The sequence below is a fragment of the Octopus bimaculoides genome, chromosome 3, assembly GCF_046866305.1.
Source record: "Octopus bimaculoides isolate indiv1 chromosome 3, ASM4686630v1, whole genome shotgun sequence".
Classification (NCBI taxonomy): Eukaryota; Metazoa; Mollusca; class Cephalopoda; order Octopoda; family Octopodidae; genus Octopus; species Octopus bimaculoides.
In genome coordinates, this window is record NC_142930.1 from 100,223,725 (window position 1) to 100,243,244 (window position 19,520).

At 38.4% G+C, this 19,520-nt stretch overlaps 1 protein-coding gene across 2 annotated transcripts in view; it reads left to right on the forward strand.

The window, feature by feature from the left end:
• The first annotated feature begins 14,108 nt into the window (after positions 1–14,108).
• LOC106872091 (uncharacterized) overlaps positions 14,109–19,520 on the forward strand; it is a 30,512-nt gene continuing 25,100 nt past the window's right edge. The window contains exon 1 of one of the 2 annotated variants that reach the window (XM_014918950.3): positions 14,109–15,794. The gene's annotated coding sequence lies outside the window, so the exon portion shown is untranslated. The remainder of the gene's footprint in view (positions 15,795–19,520) is intronic. The other variant, XM_014918951.3, reaches the window with a different exon arrangement.

Consider the following 19,520-nt stretch of genomic DNA (forward strand, 5'->3'; position numbering starts at 1 on the left):
GAGATGAAAAAATAAGTACCAGTCAAGTATTGGAGTAAATCTAATCTGTCGTTTTTTTCTCCTAAATGCTTGGCTTTGTACGTCTTAGAAATCACTTTTAGCAAAGACCAGAGGATGGCAAAATTTGTAGGGTGTCAGACAAATTACTACTTTATGGTAGGTAGTTATATGAGTTTATATTTTGAATTCAAATCCTGCCAAGATCATTGGATGTTCAGCAGTCTGAAGTCCTTTCTAATAGAAAATCCTTGTTCTAGGTTCAATTCTCCTGTGGAGTACCTTGGGCAACTGTCTTCTTCCATACCTTTCAGTTGATCAATACCTTGTGTATAGAATTCTGTAGACAGAAATAGTGGGAAGCCTGTTCATCATCATCATTTAACATCCGTTGTCCATGTTGGCATAGGTTGGATGGTTTGGCCAGGCTGGCACACTGCACCAGACTCCGGTCTGATTTGGCAAGGTTTTCTATGGCTGGATGCCCTTCCTAACACCAACCACTCCGAGAGCGTAATGGGTGCTTTTACATGCCACCGGTACAGGTACCATTTGTGTGACACCGGTATCTGCCACAATTGCGATTTTGCTCAGCTTGGTGAGTCTTCTTCTCAAGCATGACATAATGCCAAAGGTCTCAGCCACTTTGCCTCCCTGCATGTATGTGTATTTTAATAACCATGCAGCTCTTCTACAAGGATTTTCTCTTCTTCCCCACTTCTCTCATACTTTAACCACTCGTCCCCTAGTATAAAACCAATCATCCCCTCCTTTGGGGTTCATAGTCTTATGAGCTGTATGGTGTCGTCAATAGTGCTGGTGGCATGAGAAAATCACCCGCTACATGCTGTAAAGTGACTGGCATTATGAAGGAGAATCTGCCGTAGAAACTATGCCAAAGCAGACAGTGGAGTGTGCTGCAGTCCTTGGATCCTGTCAAACCATCCAACCCATGCTAGCATAGAACATGGACGTTAAATGATGATGATGATGTATGTATATGAGAAAAATTATCCTCTTTATTCACTTTTGGTAAATGTAACAGCATGCAGACAGCGAAATATAATTAATGAAATAATTAAATGATCCAATGGAGTTAATTATTAATGAAAAGATGATGTACTGAATATCATACAAAGTAAATTACTCTTTTACTTGTTTCAGTTATTTGACTGCGGCCATGCTGGAGCACCGCCTTTAGTCGAGAAAATCGACCCAAGGACTTATTCTTTGTAAGCCTAGTACTTATTCTATCGGTCTCTTTTTGCCGAACCGCTAAGTTATGGGGACGTAAACACACCAGCATTGGTTGTCAAGCGATGGTGGGGGGACAAACACACACACACACACACACATATATATATATACATATATACGACGGGCTTCTTTCAGTTTCCGTCTACCAAATCCACTCACAAGGCTTTGGTCAGCCCGAGGCTATAGTAGAAGACACTTGCCCAAGGTGCCACGCAGTGGGACTGAACCCGGAACCATGTGGTTGGTAAGCAAGCTACTTACCACACAGCCACTCCTGCACCTATTTATTTTTTTAAAATTTCCCTGAGTGGAAGACAACACAAAATACTGGAAGCAATCATTAGTGATTCTTGAGGAGAAATAATTTCAAGATATCAAGAATAAATTCTCAATTTAACTTACATGCTAGGAGAAGATCAATGTGATGTTTGTTGCAAGCAAGGGATCATAGTGTATATGTTAGTCTCATTGGACCTCATCAGCATATTATAGTATCACTTTGCTTACAGACCAGAAATTTAATTTTTACTTATAGAAAAGGATTAGCTATGTTTTTGGCCAAGGGTAATTTGTATGATTAAAGATAAAGAATTAAGGGAAATAACTCAAGGAGGCCAATGCATGAATTTATATTTAAATGTTTTTTTTTTTTTAATAAAGTCAAAATAGTGTAAGTTGTATGAAATAATACAAGTCAATGGTTTGTACCTTTTACCTTTTATTTCTTAGCCCTGAAATACAAGCCATCAACTTGTATTATCTTGTTACAACTTAAAATGGTTTAATTTTATGGGGGAAAAAAAATTAAAAAGCATATATATACTCCAAAATTAGTGAATGGAATATATATAATCCAGGCTATACATGTTTCATTGCTAGCAGAACTTCAGAAGTAGTAATTACTCAAACTAGGGGTAATCCACTAGCTACTTGGGCCAAAGATACCTTAATCAAATGAAGGTTACATTGTTGTCAAGAGATCCCATGTTAACTTGCAGGAGATTTGATTGAAAATACATGGAAAGCACAGACTGAGAGAATATATATATATATCAGACAATGTTAGATATCTAAGTTGGAGTATAGTTAACTGCATATTGTACATAACAATGAATTCGTAATTCTTTTAAAATTTCTGTCTGGGAGATGAAAAAACCTTGCAGCAATTATAAGCAACTCTCAAGGAAAAAGGAGATAACTTAAAGAAATGTACAGATTTTTTTCCTGATTTTTTTTTTTTTTACATGCTTGAGAAAAGCAGTTTTGTCTGTGCTGCACACAAATGATAACTATGTATAAGGTGCAGGCATAGCTGTGTGGTTAAGAAGTTTGCTTCCTAACCATATGGTTCTGAGTTCAGTCCCACTGCATGGCACCTTAGGCAATGTCTTCTACTATAGACTCAGGCTAACCAAACCCTTGTAAGTGGATTTTGTGGACAGAAATTGAAAGGAGCTTGATGTATGTGTGTATATATATATATATATTGTGTGCATGTCTCCTTGTCTTGACATTGTGTGATAGTTGTAAATAAGTGCTACTGTTTTACAAGTAGGTGACAAAAATTTCCAATATTTGACTAAAACATGCCTGACCAGAGGGAAATATTACTACTTGAAAATAAGTCAGAGTTGGCAACAGGAAGGGCATCCAACCATAAAAAATCTGTCAATAAATTCCATCTGATCAACACAAGCATAGAAAAGAGGATATTAAAATGATGACGAAAATGTATATGTTTCAATCTGTTATGTTTTATCAGCATAACACAGTGTCAACTTGCTATCATATACAGAGAAAGAGAGACAGATAAATAGTAGGTAGACAGGCTGATATTGATAGGTAAACTACATAGATATCTATAGATATATTTGTGTATGTGTGTATACTGAAAGGCAGACTTGAACTCGGAACAATACTGTAATGTATTTACTCCAGTGATTTTCTAATGTGTTGGTCATTTCTACCATTAACCAAATTAAATAACCAGAAAAGGTCTTTGGTATGGTTTATAATGTTTTGTTAAATCTGACCCAAATTCTACACACTAAACAGATAAGAATGACTTAACAGGATACAGTTTAAAGTAAATATTTTTTTAAATATTGCCTATAGTGATAATATAGCTAATCCTACTGTCAATAGTTGTTTAACTCCCACTATACAGACGTGGATAGAATATCCTCACCATACATGCACACACATACACATGCATATGTGTATATTAATGTATGTTTTCTTTCTGAGAATAAAGCAACCCACTGCTGTATGTATCCCTCTTCGAGACTTCAGTTTTTCTTGTTTAAACTAGTCTTGTACTCCCACCTTTGTCATCCCAATGAGGAAGAGATTGAAGTCCACTGCCATCTTTGACTCCTTGCCCACCCTGAACAGTTGAGCAAAGTGCTACTGAGAAGCCACACACATCTGCTTGGACCTGAGTAGCATGCATCCATTTTAATTTTAAAGACCTGATAATGACTTTATTGCCTACATTGTGCCTCTGTCACAGGGGCCAATCAAAAGCTTTTGTTGTCTATTGTTTTAGTGCACTGACTTTAGCTCTGACAATTCAGCTTTTGTGTTGCACATAAAAAACATAGTTAAGGGCCATTCTTGCCATTAGTATATTGGCTGTGATTCCTTCACTAGTCACCTCATCTAGATTGCTAATTAGTTTGCTCTCCAATCTATTTCTCTCTACTGCTATCAACTCTGCTCTAATTGCCCTCTTCAAGGTGCTGTACCATGGTTATTTACAATAGCCCCTGTTAATTGCTGCTTAATCAATTAACAAATCCCAGTCCCTGTAGTCTTTGCATGCTGGTAAAGACATGTTCAACTTCTAATAGTAGAGTCCTTGTCAATGAGCCTTATCTAAGCTGACTGAGCAGATCAAACATTTGTAGTTTATGTTGGCTGACCAGCTTAAAATGTGAACATCATATTCTATCCATACTTGATGACCCACCACATATTCTATCTAGATATGATCTGGATGTCCAGTTGGTGTTGCATCATGTCTGCACTGGTACATCAGGGAAATCCAGTCAGTGTCTGTCAAACAGAAAATTGTTCTGGCTTCCAAAGCTTTTGCAAACTCTATTTCCCACACAGTCCTTATGTGCATCTAAAATACAGTTCCAGTCTTCTACTAGTAGTAATGATTAGGATCTCCCCAGGAAAATTTCTACATCATCATCATCATCATCGTTTAATGTCCGCCTTGCATGCTAGCATGGTTTGGACGATTTGACTGAGGACTGGCAAGCCAGAAGGATGCACCAGGCTCCAATCTGATCTGGCAGAGTTTCTACAGCTGGATGCCCTTCCTAACGCCAACCACTCTGAGAGTGTAGTGGGTGCTTTTACGTGCCACCGGCACGAGGGCCAGTCACATGGTACTGGCAACGGCCATGCTCAAAAAGGTGTTTTTTACATGCCACCTGCGCAGGAGCCAGTCCAGCGGCACTGGCAACAACCTTGCTCGAATGATTTTCTAACATGCCACCAGCACAAGTGCTAGAAGGCAATGCTGGTAACAATTATGCTCAAATGGTGTGAAGAAATTGGTCTGCTCTACTACTTTGAAGCATTGACAACCCAACTGTGGTGCCTTCAGACTAGTGTCCGAAGGTACCACTTTCACTGCTGCTTACACTCAAGACCACTGATTTACTGTTTGTTTCCAAGAAGATTGTCAGTATCTTGAAATCTAAGGATTTTTTGAATAACGGTGCCACCTCACCACCTGATCCTGACAGACCACAAAATGTGTACACTTAGTATACATCAGAATTAGAAGAGGATGCATATGCTCTAGGGGTCCTGGTCATATTAATGGCTATTACATCTGTGTCTCATGACCTGAGATCATTGAGTAAGTAACTTTGCTTCCAAGATGACCCCATTCATACACCCAACTTTGAAGACAAGCATGTTTGTTGGAGACAAAAGAATGGAAAAGGTCACTTACGTTGGTCCTCAAGGAGTGCGATTAATTCATTTTCCTTGTTGGTTTAGAGGGAAGTTTTGAAAGGTATTTGGAAAGTATTTCTATTGGACTTTTTTCGAAAAGATGCAATGTCAAAGGGAATATTTCTTTTTAATTCTCTCTGTATCTGTAAATCTGTCTGTATTAAGAGGCTATCTTTGGGAGTTTGGGAGAAGAAACTTTTCAAAGCCTTCCCTATTGGTAACAATGCTTTAGATGTTTATTACTTCCTCCATCAATTCAATGGTGAACTTTTGAACAACTGCGAAGTTGATGTGGTTTATTTTTTTACTGTATTGATTCTGTGATTGGTATTTTCCTTTTTTTCTGTGATTGTATTTGGTGTTATATGTGTGATTTTTGTTGAAGTTGTTATTGTTGCTACTGTTGAGGTTTAGGTAGAGCTACAGGTGTGTTGTAATCTTAAAAACAGTCTATCATCCCTTTAAGTTACTCAGCTTTCTTCTTGGGACAACTGATTACTCCCTACTGCACTTCCCTCTGGTTTGGTTTCATTGCTTGGTGAGATCCATGATCCTGGGATGTCTTTAAGTAGTTGAGAAGGGAGATGAGTCTGGAACTATGTGTGTGCTTGTGTTTGCAATTTTCTATGGTGGGTGGTGAGGGCATCGTTGGGAGGTTTTCTTTTGGTGAGGGTTTAATATCGTGGTTTACTGTTGTATTGTGAATATCTGTTTTGTTTTTGTTGCTGCCATTGCTGGTTTTGTTGTAGTTCTTGATGCTGTTCTAGATGAGATATTGGCAGGAGTGCAGGCCTTCTTTCTGCTCCTCTTTGCAGGTGTGGGGAGAGGACCTACAAATGGTTGGTACTGCTGTATAAGTAGCACCTCAGTTTTCTCCCTTCTACCATAAATCCAGTTTTTGTCCCGTTGGAGTTCAATAAGATTCAGAATTTAGTCTAGATTTTCTAGTTTGATTTGGATACCTTCCAACTCAGTTCTCAATTAGTTTTCCTGTCAGTGTTTCATAATCTCCAGTAGGAAATCAGCTTCCTCTAAAACAACTCATGCTATCACCCAACCAGATATATAATTCGAGTAACACATCAGCAATGTTAATGTTCACCACATGCCTGTCCAAATATGAAAGAATGAAAAAGAAACCCTAACTACTGCATGGGACAATATAATGCCTCTATTCATGTTCTTCAGAGAAGAATCTAACAAAAAAATTCTTACCCCACGTCTATCCTTCACTGTATTTTTCTCGATTAAAAAACAAAAAAATCAAGCACCACTAATTGATGTGTGAAAAGTTAATTGGAATTTTGAAAGAAGTGTCTATAAAAGGATAATTGCAGTTGATTAAAATGCAGAAAAGAACAGTTTTAATTGAAGGAAATGATAATGGGACAAAAATTATCTCTTGCTTTCCTCTCTGTCTTAGCAATAGTTTGTTGCACATAGAGGTGATCTACTATTGTTGTTGTTGTTGATGATGATAATGGTGTGCGCACGTGTGTACTCACTAAACAAATATAGACAGTTTCCAATTTCGTGGACCTCTTGTGTGTATGAACTGGGGAAGGGTTACATATTACAGACAAAGATCATAAAACAAACATTGCTTAGTCACGAACAGTGATTGTGGTGGTGGTGGTGGTGGTGATGGAGGTGGTGCTTGGGTGATGATACTATTATAATTGAACTATAAGGTCTGCTCTGATCGAGGAAAAAGAAACTTTTCCTACAGGTTGCCCACTATGTGACTATATGTAACACAGATCTATTTTCATAGTTATACCATGTCTCTTTCAAGATGAGGACCATGCAGCACACTCTGACATGAAGTGATGAATCGTATGACATTCTGGACATATTGCACCTCCACTGTCCAGTCTATTTCTGAATGCCAGTACGTTCTGGTGACGGTCACAACTGAGGTAATCGTGGTGGACTCAAAGCACAGCAGTTGCTGCTCCTCTGCACTTGGTGGTGGTGTGTATCCCAAGTGTTTTGAACTAGTGAGGATTATCGATACTAAAGTTATTTCTGCGTCTGTGTTCCGTATGTTTCCTCATCTGAGTTGGAAAGATAATGGTTTTGGAATGTTGTAGTGGTGCTCTTGGGGGCAATGTATGTGTCTGTGTTTGGAGGTTCTTTTCCATGTAGTGACAATGGGCTAAAACAAGTGAGGCGGAGGTAAAGAATACGTTCACCACCCGTTTTCAGCATAACAAGAACCCTAACCTTAAACACTGGGTGTACGTATTCTTTACTTTTGACAGCAAGTGGCAACGAACTACGTCCCTTACATGTCGAGGAAGTCCTTAAATTTTTGGTATTTTCTTTTCGTTATGAAGGAGTCTGTGGGTTTGATCTATATATGTAGTTTTGGATTCTTTGTTTGTTTACTCTGATTTGTTGTAGAGAAATGGCAGGCTCAGGTAGGATTAATATAGTCTATGATGGATCTAATATAATATGTGTACAACCACTGTTGTTCTATTCTGTTATCAAATGCGTTTTCTATAATTCCATTGTTTTCTTTTCCTTACAATGACTTCTGGGTGTTGTGAATATTGCACGTTTTGTGTATGTGACTTCAAGTATGAGCGAGTGGTATGTTTATGAGTGTAATCGTAGGTAGTACTTGTTGATAACAAGAAAGACAGTGGATTGTTAATTGTACAGTTGGATTAGTGCAGCAATAACACTAGAATGGCGAGATGGTGTGAATATGTCATCTGTGTTATGAAGCTATTTGTAGTTTTGTAGAGGCGTGATAATGAAGGTTGAAAAGAGTGAAGGAAAGAACAGCATAAGTGACCATGTAGAGGTTTCCCCGTTGGCTCGAGGTCTATGCAGCTAGAAGTAGATGGCACCATGTAATGAAACAGTTTTTTTGTTAAAGCAATAAATGAGCTCTTTCAAAGGTTAAAGATTATGAAGGCTGTATGAGGAACTTACCACTTTAATAAATAAAAGGGTTAATATTTTTTGAATGATTACGTAACTGTCATCAAGATTTCTTCAAGGAGATCGCACCGTTATATTTTGCCGGTCTAGTGGTTTAATATGTTCTTTTGCAGTTTAAACAATGCGAATTTATGATTAACTTCGGATATCTTAAAGCTGAAAACCTCATCAGTTTCATTGATTCTTATATTGCAGTCTGAAATATTTTTGGACCTCCATCCAGAGTCGTCTCAAGATATGGGTACACTGGGCAGTTTTCCGGGAACTTAGGGGACTAATGCTAATTTATATAAACTGTGTAGGTTGCATGTGGAAAAGGGAGGAAGGGTACGAAATTAGGGGTCCAATGGTAATTTATGTATAGTGTAGATTGTTCGTAGAGGAGCCACAGAACACTGCAGTAACTGAGGCCCTGTAATATTGTTAAAACGGTTCTGTTCCTGTCCTTTATTAATGAATAGATTAAATTGGGTTTGCAAGCTCAATTATACTTCTTCCTTCGCCATACTGTTGAACATATTAAAGAGGTTTAAAACCATTTTAATTTTATTAAACATGACAATTTGCCTGTCTCCTTTCCAATAAGGAACATTGCCCTAAGGTTGTGTGTGTGTGCGCACCCGGCAGCAAATTTCAAGATATTGCAGTCTAGATATTTCTATTTGCGACTTATCAGAAACATATGGAAAAATTAACAAATACTATTACTGGTAATACTTATTTTATCCAATCTGATATGGTTATATGGCAATGTTAACCAAATAAAATGTAAGCAAATACTGCAAGACGTTTAATCTGGTTACACAACCGTTCCTGTCTTTTGACTGTCCTCTCCTCATTCCCCTTTACCCTTCTCTCTTTGACACACCACAAATGGAATATACTATTTCTTTCAACCACTGCAAATATGTCGCTCAAATATTGTTGCAGGATATTTTTAGATTCATAGTCCTTGCGTCTTCGTTGTGTGTGTGTAGCTGTTCGTGTGGTAGAAGAGTCAGTTTGATTGTTTTTATCTTATTATTTTATAAAAATAAATTTGTAGTGCGAATTCAGCGAAATTCGAACCATAGTTTTCAGATTTTTCCTTACATCGGACCACGGCTGCCATAAAAGGCGTTAAGCTCGCGCAATTGTGAATCAGCCAACCAAATTGATTAGCAAATTGAAATCTTTTCGCCAAATGGACTGCAGAAAATTCTGGAACTCGTGGACCAACCCCAATACATTTTTGAGTGAATTTGACTTACTGCAAGTTTATACGGGTCCTGTGATACCCCTCCCCTCCTCACATAATAGTTTTTCACCTCATTCACTACTTCTCTTGGAAAATTCAACTTAAGACTATAGGGAGCCATTAAACCGTCCAGTGCAATCTATGTCGCTTGTCTCAGCGAGTTGTTCTCTCTCCCCTCTTTCAATTTTAAGTAACATTTCTTTCATTCTTTTATTTATTTCAGTCATATCAGACTGCGACCATGTACCGCCTTTAGTTGAACAAATCGACCCCAGCACTTATTCTTTGTAAACCTAGTACTTATTCTACCGGTCGCTTTTGCCGAACCGCTAAGCTACAGGGACATAAACACACCAATATAGGTGGTCAAGCGATAGTGGGTGGGGGACAAACACACACACACACACACTATATATATATATATATATATATACATACATACACGATGGCTTCTTTCAGTTTCCGTCTACCAAATCTACTCATAAGGCTTTGGTCAGCTTGAGACTATAGTAGAAGACACTTGCCCAAGGTGCCATGCAGTGGTACTGAACCCGGAACCATGTGATTGGTAAGCAAGTTACTTACCATACTACTCCTGTGCCTATGCACACATCCAGTAATCCATATTATTTATATGCAGCGATTAATGTAACGAAGGCAGGACAAGATGTACTGCCTTCATTACATTATACAGCAAGTTATATACCGAAGATTCCTTACTATTGTACATTGCAAATTGATCCATTAATTTACTGAATGTCTATTTGTAAATATAGCAATTCAGGTTAATAAAATATTTGACGATTCTTATTCTAGTTTGCTCATTTCCTGCACACGCAACCTTCCTCACTTGTGAACAGCCAAAGAATATATAACCATACTAAAAGTTAATCCAATGAGAAATAAGTGTGCAGACTGCTGAGATTGTTGCAGTTGATGTATTGTTACATGAACATCCAGATCTCAGTGTCTAGATGAACTGTGGTCTGTAAAAGAATTCCAGAGGGATGGCCTACGGCAAATAGATTTCGGCGAAGTGTTCAGTGCAGTGCCAATAAAGATGACAGGATCTGAATGATGACATGTAGTTGAGAAAAGTAGGGGCCGCTTTGGTTACTGCAAAAGTATGCTGGAAGAAATGTGCATCTATGAGATAGTATATTATGTTTACTGGGACAGTTTCTGTTCTTAGGATGAGGCGGGTGGCCTAAACTTTTTTTTCTTTTTGTTCATTTGGACAGGACAATTTAGTCATTAGGCGAGTCCATTCTGTTGCAAGCTTTCAAGCTAGGTCTTTCATCCGAGGAAAACATTTTCCCCCAACCCCCGCCTGTCTTGGAAACCTTGAGAAAAAGGTTATAGCTGCTGTCTTTTCTCCTGTGAATAAGTCATTAAAAAGAAGCTAGTTGTTATATTAATACTGATTTCTATTGTTTAAGTAAAAAATAAAGACAAAACAATGTTATGTCCTTTCTGCGGAACACGGAAAATCAATATTTTGTGAGGGACATCCAAATATTTGGTCTCTTTCTCATGTCCCTTTAACAGTGTTTCGTTTTAACTTCTTTTAACATAGATTCCAAATTGATGGTGTAGGATTAGTGGTGATGTTGGTGAAGATGTTTTATGAATTTAGTCACTAAGTATACATTTATGTTTCATGTCTATAGAAATCTTCGTGTATGTATATGTGAAAATATCTCCACGTGTGTGACAGAATGTTCTTTCTTATTTTTATTTGAATTCTTCCTGTAAAGAACTAGATGGTTTCTAAGAAACAAAGTTCCTTTGTTGGGGTTTGAATAACAATAACAATGAAGAATTATATATTTATTTCCCACAGGGAGCAAAACATGGACGGGACAAAGGGATTAAGTCAGTTACATCGACCACAGTGCGTAACTGGTACTTATTTAATCGACCCTGAAAGGATGAAAGGCAAAGTCAACCTCGGTGGAATTTGAATTCAGGACGTAACAGCAGGGGAGGGAGGAGAGAGATAGGGGAGGGGTAAAAAGATGTGGTGGTGGTGAGTGAATTGTGTAATTTTAACTAACTTCTTTTCTCCGTCACTTAGCCCGTCTGTAACGCTTTCACGCGGTTAGTTAAAGGGAAAGGCGAAGAGCGAAAGCAAAAAGAGAGAGAAAAAGAAGGTAAGGCGAATAGTGAAAAAGAAAGAGGAAGAGCGCTGTGTATTAAGTCAATAAAATTGTGCATAAAGTATACAAAGCGGGTAATCTTCAAGTTTAGGGGGTTAAAAAAATAAATAAAAATATTCAAGGGAAGTAACTGAACGTCTTACCAGTATTCTCCGTACTACTCTGTTTATAAATAAATCACACACGTGATTGAATATCATAGCTTCTTATGAGAAATCGAAACTGCCTCGTGGAAGACCGGCTGCACAACATCTTATTGTTGCTGAAAACGAAATCCTCAATCTCATCTTATCTATATGAATTTCTATGGCGGAATTCAACCCCAAAAGAAAAAAAAACATTTGTTTATTTTTTGGCTGCCATTTCTGAAGTGTATAATGCTGAGTAGGTGAATTTCTAGAACTGCATGGTGACCCTCACTCGGCGAGGTCGTGTTCATTGAAAATAGATATATTTTAATGAAATTTTCTACAGTGCAGTATATTCAAACATCTGGAGCATAACTGTAGAAAATTTCATTAATAAATATCTATTTTTAATGAACACGATCTCATTGAGATCAGCATGCAGTCCTAGAAATTTATCTGTTGAATTTCATTATCATTTCCATCGACAAAGTTCTCTCCATGCACAATTGTTTCTTTTCTGTCTGTTGTTTTTGGCTCCGTTCCGTCGGGTACTTCTGCAAAACATTTCGTTTCCGTTTTGTAAAAAGAAAAAAACATTTTAAACTTTTATAAGAAAAAATTCCGTCGCATGCTGTTTTAGAAAAAAAAAAGCACTTGTGTGATTTATTTATAAACAGCTAAAAGAAAACGGATAATAATGGTGAGTCGTTCAGTTATTTCCCTTGAATATTTTTATTTACTTTTTTTACCCCCCTAAACTTGAAGATTACCTATAAAGCGTATTAAGTAATTATCGTATTCCAATTTCCTTCACTTTTTAATGATAAGCAGATGAACGATTATCTTTCGATACAGACATGACACAGGCTACCCTTTCAGGTTTTTTGGATAAAGTTTTCAGAAATAACCCAATAAGTTTACCATTAATTCTGTGGAATATTCACGGGTCCCTCTAGTAATTAATAATTTCCCATTGACACACAAATATCATAAGCCTTTTCAAGGCTTATGATATTAACGTGTCTAAGATCTGGACAAAATATTAGTTTCCCCAGCTCAAATACTACAACCGCAAACATACACTACACAGCCACTACCCTGTCAAGTAACCCGTAACTCTTTAACTCTGTCTACGTGTCCATTCAGAACCTTGTCTCACACACTGAACAACCATAGCACTTATGGCCCCCGCCGAAAAGAACTATACAGGTCTAATAACGAACATATCCAAAGGACGCCTTTCAACATCCTCATACATTCTAAGTCACGGTCGAAGCGTTTTTCATCACAGATCTGCTCAGTCATTGCTAAGCTAGGACTAGACAATATCATCATCATCAACAATAATAATTCTTTGTAATTTTGGCACAAGGCCAACTATTTTGAGGAGAGTGTGGGGGGGGGGGCAAGTCGATAACATCAGCTCCAGTCCTTGGCTGGTACTTATTTCATCGATACCAAAACGATGAAAGGCAAAGTCGATCTTGGCGGAATTTGAACTCAAAACGTAAAAAGCCGGAAGAAATGTCGCTAAGCATTTTGTTCGACGCGCATGCAATTCTGCCAGCTCGAAGGCTCCAATAACGCTTTCTAATTTTTGGCACAAATCTAGCAGTTTTTATGGGGAGAGGGAAGCTGATTACATCGACGTTAAGGCTTAACTGATACTTATTTCATCGACCCCGAAAAGATGAAAGGCAAAGCCAACTTCGGCGGAATTTGAACTCAGAACATAAAGAACTGGAAGAAATGCCGCTAATCATTTTGTCCGCTGCGCTACGATTCTGTCAGCTCGACACCTCATTTTTTTTTTCCAAAATAGGCACAACGCTAGCAATTTTGAGCGGAGGAAGAAATCGATTACATTGACTCCAGTGCTCAATTGTTTTTTTAAAGATTTTATTAACCCCCCTTCCCCCCCAAAAAGACGAAAGGCAAAGTCGACCTCAGCGGCATTTGAACTCAGAGACTAAAGAACCGCAAGAAATGCCGCTAAGCATTTTGTCTAGTGCGTTAACGACTCAACCTGTTCGCTGCCGTAGCAACACTGCCATAATCTGGATCCCAAACATTGGGATTCCCTTTCAAGGTTAGAATATACATCACCTTTAATAGGCTGCTGATTCACATTAATGTTCTAGTATGACTGACGTGTATTGTAGAACTGACTACACCCGAGACGGCGCAGCTGTTTATTCATAAATATTTCTTGAAATTATTTGCCCTTCCCTTTATGAGTTGCTAACAATTAACAGCAAAGTTTGTCCTATCCTTCTCCACTAAAAGGCAAATTTCAAATCACCAAGATTTTCTGTACACGTTTTTTTCATTTCCTACCTGAATTATCTAAACTCATGCCACAAGACCGGTTGAATTAATTCCCTTAGCTAACGTTTTGAAAGCGATTTTACCATGACTATTAACATATAACGGCTACTGGCTCGCGGAGGTGTTGTTTTTTTCTTGTCTCTTCTATTAGGGTTTCTACTTTACTCAAAACAAGATGCACACCATCTCGAAGTAGACCCACTCGATCTACCCATCTCTGCTCTCGACAATCCTCAGTATTTTAATGTCGTACTAAATCGCTTTGAACAAGCATTTGTTACGCTCGAGAGTTACAACTCCCATTTTCTTTTTGTAAAAGATCAAGTTGAACAGCTGACTACATTAGTATCACCAGCCTCGGAGGATCAACGAAGGTCTGGTCACTATTCTTTCTTCATCCGATCAATTCACAAATAGAAATAATTAAACTCTCAGGGAGCAACAGACAGGTAGAGGCTGAGTTAAAAAGAAAAAGAGGGATATATGTGTGTGTGTGGAGAAAAGAGAGAGAAAAAGACAGTGGGTGAAAGAGTGGCCAAGAAAGAGAGTGGGCACATGCTGATAGCGAAACTGGGAAAGAAACAATGGGCGAACTGGTTGGATAGAAGCTGAGTGACCACTATACTGCGGGTATTGGTCAATGTAATTAGATTACAAAAGAAAAAAGTTATAAGAAATAAAACAAGACAAAAAAAAAATGTAAGAGAAAACCACTTTACTGAAACACGAAAAAGAGTAAGCGAAAGAGCAATAAGAGGAGTAGTGCAAAGGAAGAGGGGCAAAATAAAGCGCAATGAATTAAATAGAAGGATTGAAAAGAGAAAGAAGAAAATACAAAAGAGAAGAACACGTAATGGGTGTGAGAAAAAAGAAATGAATGAAAGAGACGTAGAAGAAGAGAAGGGAAGAAAAGTGGAGTGTGTGCGAAAGAACAGGAAAATAAGGAAGTGAGCTAGAAACGAGAGGGGAAGAGAAAATGTAAGAAAAGAAAGAAAACGTGAGAGAAAGAGTAAAAGAGAAAGAAAGGATATAATAGATAAAGTAGAGGTAGGAGAAGTGAGGGGGAAGAGAAAGAGCGAGAGAGAAGTTAACAAATAAAAAAATATGAGGAAGGGTGAGAGGGAAAGTAAAAAAGAAATAGGTGAAGGTAAGTGAGCAAAGTAGGGGGAAATGAATGGAGAAGAGAGAAAAGGTAACTAAGAAAAAGATATTAGAATGAAGTGGAAAGAGAAACGGGGTGGGGGGGTGATAAGTAAGAGAGGAATGTAGGTAGAAAGGGAGGGTGAAAAAGAGCGAGTGAGAGAGAAGCCGGATTGGTCATTTAAACTCCTGACAGGAGATGAAATTTTTACTGAACGAAACAAAAAAAAAGCATAACGTGAATGACCTAGAGAGAAGGTAATAGAGAGAATAATACAACGAAAAGTAGAGAGGAGGAGAGACGTGACAAGAGAATAAGTGCGGAGGAAGAAAAACAAAAAGAGAAAAAAGAAGACTTGTTTACTCACCTTGATGTAATCACAATTTAGGTAAGCGTGTTTATTGGAGAAGTTTTCACGTAAAATCGTCATGATTGAATGAGACAGGAGGAAAAGAGAGAACAAGGGATTTCCACAGTTCATCAGTTGTCTGTTTGGGAAGTGTCAAATCTCACACTCTAACAAGCTTCCCAGTGAGTGTTTGGTAATCAACTTTTAGGACTTCCTTTGTTCGCTAATGTTATCAGCTGTGACACACTTCGTCGAATATTAACAGGTATTTAAAATTTTTCTATTCTATTCTCCCGATATCTGTCTTACACACACAGACTTTAAACACACCTGTAGGAAGATTTTGTCTACGAACTGCGCGGATAATCTTTGTGAGATGCGTGTATGTCATATTATGTTGTTCTTGTTTAACCCCGGATCACCATGATTGAACAGACTTCTGATCAAAAGTGTTCCAACATTGACCACCCTGTCTTATTTTCCCCCGGTATATTGTATCTAGAACTACTTGATCTAATGTGTCCTCGTTCTTTTATTAACATGGTGGGGATACGATTTGAGGATAATTTGGTTGCTATTTCGAGAAGGTCGGTCAACCAACTAGACACTTCTTTGTCGTTCTGATTCAAGTTGTCTCTAATTAAGTAGATTTATTTAAAAAAACAAAAAAACATTCCGGCCGTGCGCCCCACCTCAGTCCTTTTTCAAACTTAACGTATCTAGAGCTCTATTATCTATGTACTTCCTTATTTAAGACATTAGAGCACAATTTGAAGGAAGTTTGGCTACTGTTTTAAGTAAGTCGAGGAACATATAAGAGGCTCCCTCTTTGAACCTTTGAAGTCACAAAAGTCTGATTAAAGCACAAAAATCGATCATCACAGAATACCTCCACCGCAAACAGACAAGCATTTTTTTTTACCTTGACGGTGGACGTGTTGAGACACATGATTGTGTGTGTGTATACATAGATACATACATACATACACTCACACGCGCGCGCTGCGAGATCATAAGTGCAAAACAAGTTGAAGAAAATAGTACTCGAATACCGTAGCTAAAGTAATTATAATCGGTTACGCGAAACATTGAGTAACAGTTTATGAAGTTTTTTCGGTTTCAATAGATTATATATATATATATATATATATATATATATATATATACATACATACATACATACATACACACACACAATCATACAAACATACATATACACGCGTGTTTATGGGAAGAAAATAGAGAAACATCAATACATGTCAGAGTGACAAAAACCGAGGAAGGTGGTCGTGGGATGTGCTAGAAACAACAGTCAAATCTCCTTTTTCGTTTGAATTTTTTTTTTTTTCTTAACCGAAAAGTCTTCTCCCACGGATTTTAAGTGCGTAGCACCAAAAACTTTGGCCAAAATCGGCCCGGAGAAAAATGTTGAGGCAGGGAAGATGAAAAAAAACCTCATAAATTTTCAAAACATTTTTTGCATAAAATACGCCCCTCCCCCACATCACTTCGAAGGCCGTGATTCGGGGAAAAAAATTGGTAAAAATCCCCGTCAAAACGGAGAAAATCCAATTTATGTGGGCGCTCTGACCCGAAACTCCGCCGCAAACGTTTCTTGTTATAACGCGCTTTGTAACCATCCACCATATATAACCAGTACATAACATTACACACTCTAATATCTGCGTGTGTATAATGCATTGTTTATGAATACACATATTCAACTACATCAGTTCTCGTGTAGCAGCTGTGATATATAAACACACACGAACATACATACCCATATAAAACATTAAATGTAAATGGATTCTCTGTTGATTTCGGCAATGAGTATTCCAGTTCGATCAAATGAACTGCTTACTCAATGACTAAGTAATCTATAGAGACTTGCACTCAAGGCCGAATTTAGACCAAGTGGGGCCTTCAATTTAGCGTTTGAAATTTTCAGCTGTTTAGATGTAAACTATGGGAATAGGCATTGTAAAAACAAATATAACGTTGTAAATGATCTAAATACAAAGAAAATTTATAATTTCGTATCAATTTTGTATTTTTCCCAAAACCTTTTTGGCATATTTCATGACTTTAATGGGTAACTGCACATTGATAGTTTCTGACATGTTGCCTTGTACATTTGTTTGGATAATGCATTATTGTTGACTGCCATCTCGGCTGTGTGATAAGAAGTTTACTTCCCAACCGCATGGTTCGGGTTCATTCCCACTGCACAGCACTTTGGGCAAGTATCTTCTACTATAGCCTTGGGCCGACCAAAGCCTTGTGAGTGGATTTGGTACACGAAATCTGAAAGAGCTTCTTTCAGATTTCGTCTACCAAATCCATGTGTGTGTGCTTGTTGACTGTTCCCCACCACTGCTTCACAGTCGGTGTTGGTGTGTTTATGTCCCCATAACTTAGCGGTTCAGCAAAATAGACGGATAGAATAAGTACTAGGCTCTAAAAAAAAGTAACCACTAGAGGCCATTCATTCAACTAAAATTTCTTCAAGGCAGTGCCCCAGCATGGCCACAATCTAATGACTGAAACAAGTAAAATATAAAAGATAAAATAAAGAGATGCCCTAAAACTTAAAAGGGTCCCAGTAAATTCAGAGAAACTCAACTGAATTTAATAGTTTTTGAAATCTAACTTTTAGAACCCAATAAATTGAAAGAGAGTTCAGTAATTTTAAAAGAACTCTATCGGATTAAAAAAGAATTAATGCCAACGTCATCTCCTTCATTGGACACGGAACTCGGCTTGCGAAGACCTGTTGGGGCAAGCAAAAGCAAAATCATGATGGCCCTGTGCCCAGTGTCGCCTTCCTGGCACTTGTGCCGGTGGCACGTGAAAAGAAATTCGAGCGAGATCGTTGCCAGTGCCGCTGGACTGGCTCCTGTGCAGGTGGCACGTAAAATACACCATTTTGAGCGTGGTCGTTGCCAGTACCGCCTGACTGGCCTTCGTGCCAGTGGCACATAAAAGCACCCTCTACACTCTCGGAGTGGTTACCATTAGAAAGGGCATCCAGCTGTAGAAACTCTGTCAAATCAGATTGGAGCCTGGTGTAGCCATCTGGTTCACCAGTCCTCAGTCAAATCATCCAACCCATGCTAGCATGGAAAGCGGACGTTAAACAATGATGATGATGATGATATATTTGATCACTGTAAAGATATTTCTTAATTTTTAACTCTAAGCTTTAGACTTCTCTGAGTGAAAGGGCACACCCTCACCCCCACCAACGTTTAGGCCTCTCCAAGCTTGGGAGCCCCTGGGCCATGACCATATTGGCCCATACATAAATCTAACCCTGCTTGTACTCTTTATATAATACTCAGGTGGAATCAATGTGATACAGAGTTACAGAGCTGAACCTTTAAATTACTGGTATAGTTCATCTGAAGGGCTTTCACACAATTTCTATGTACCTAATTTCATTCACTGGGTTTTGATTGATCTATAGTAAAAGACACTTGTTCAAATACCACTGTGTAGAATTGAACCTGGAACCTCTTGGTTGTGAAGTGAACATAACCACATGTCGGCGCAGTGGCTGTGTGGTAAATAGCTTGCTTACCAACTACATGGTTCCAGGTTCAGTCCCACTGCATGGCACCTTAGGCAAGTGCCTTCTACTATCGCCTCGGGCCGACCAAAGCCTTGTGAGTGGATTTGGTAGACGGAAACTGAAAGAAGCCAGCCGTATATATATGTATATATATGTGTGTGTGTTTGTGTGTCTGTGTTTGTCCCCCCAACATCGCTTGACAACCAATGCTGGTGTGTTTACATCCCCCGTAACTTAGCGGTTCGGCAATAAGAGACTGATAGAATAAGTACTAGGCTTACACAAAATAAGTCCTAGGGTTTATTTGCTCGACTACAGGCGGTGCACCAGTATGGCTGTGGTCAAATGACTGAAACAAGTAAAAGATAAAAGATAAAAGACATGTATCTGATACACACACACACACATTGTTGTCATCTG